General features: G+C 41.6%; 1 protein-coding gene across 1 annotated transcript in view; it reads right to left on the bottom strand.

Moving 5' to 3' along the window:
* SLAIN2 (SLAIN motif family, member 2) overlaps nt 1-1333 on the bottom strand; it is a 24180-nt gene that overhangs the window by 18056 nt on the left and 4791 nt on the right. The window lies entirely within an intron of this gene.

The raw sequence follows: 1333 nt of genomic DNA, 5'->3' as shown, positions 1-1333 counted from the left end.
GGGAAAGGAAGCAAGACAAAGACAGCGACACATTTTCCTTGTAAAAATCAGATCTGAGATCACTACAGCTGATCTCTTCAAGATGTTCAGTGTAGGCGTTGGGAAGGAGGAGGGAAGCAACTCCAAAGCCAGCCGTAGCTAAGCCGCGCTAGCACACAGCCTGTGTGCAACTGCATACGAGCCAGAACACACCGTGAAGTCGAGTTCTCCAGAATTCACACACCTGTCTAGATCACAAGTAACCCCAAGGCCAGCACCACAGAACTATGCAATGCCAGCTACTAAATTCCCCGAAGCAAGACACTAAAATGAAAAACCACTAAGCAAGGCAAATGCTTTTGCTTATATTTCTGGGTACTGTGAACCCAACTGGGCACAATAAAGCAAATGGACTGCAGGACTATTCCCTTCTGTATAGCTCCTGTTCTAATGTTTTGGGATTTTTATGTCTGTGGGCTACAACCCCACATACAATATAACATCTAAAAATGGTTACTTTCCTCTGCTATTTATTGTAAACACTTCAATGCAAAACTATCTTCAGATGAAAACCACTGGCAAAAGTTTCTCAGTACCACAGAATTGTCTAGATTGGAAGAGACCTTTAAGATCATCAAGTCCAAACATTAACCCAACAATGACAAACCCTCAGTTAAACTATATCCCTAAGTGCCATCTATGTCTACCTGGTTCCAATGCATGATAATAACCCTTTCAGTAAAGAAAGTCTTCCAAATACTCAATCTAAACATCCCTTGGGGCAACTTGAGGCCATTTCCTCATCCTATCGCTTGTTACTTGGTTGCAGATACCGTAATCCTGCTAGTTGCTGGGTGTATGATTTGTGTAGTTACTTAAATCACTATTTATTTTAATATAATAGAAAAATGGAACTTCAGTGGGAGAGGTGGGAACTAAAGAAAATTTGGTCAGTTTTGGTAAAATCAGTTCCTTCGGTACTGAAAGTATTTTATGCCAAATGGGACTGTATTTTAACAAATTAAAACAACAAAACATTACAGAAAAAAGTGAAAGCTAGAGATCCAAACTTTATCATAGGTAAATCTAGATTAGATTAAGTTGCAGCTCACCTAGCTGCTAGAAATTCAACATCTTTATTGATGACCTGGATGAGGGGATTGAGTCTACCCGTAGTAAATTGACAGATGACACCAAATTGAGGGGAAGCATTGATCTGCCAGAGGGTAGGAAGATGCTGCAGAGGGACCTGGACAGGCTGGGTCAATGGGCTGAGGCCAGTGTTATGAAGTTCAATCAGACCAAGTGCAGGGTCCTACACTATGGCCACAACAACCCCCTGCAGCGCTACCAA

Source organism: Apaloderma vittatum, unplaced genomic scaffold, assembly GCF_000703405.1.
Source record: "Apaloderma vittatum isolate BGI_N311 unplaced genomic scaffold, ASM70340v1 scaffold18961, whole genome shotgun sequence".
NCBI lineage: Eukaryota > Metazoa > Chordata > Aves > Trogoniformes > Trogonidae > Apaloderma > Apaloderma vittatum.
The sequence above is the reverse complement of the archived record's forward strand: the minus strand, read 5'-3'. Positions and strand labels throughout refer to the sequence as shown.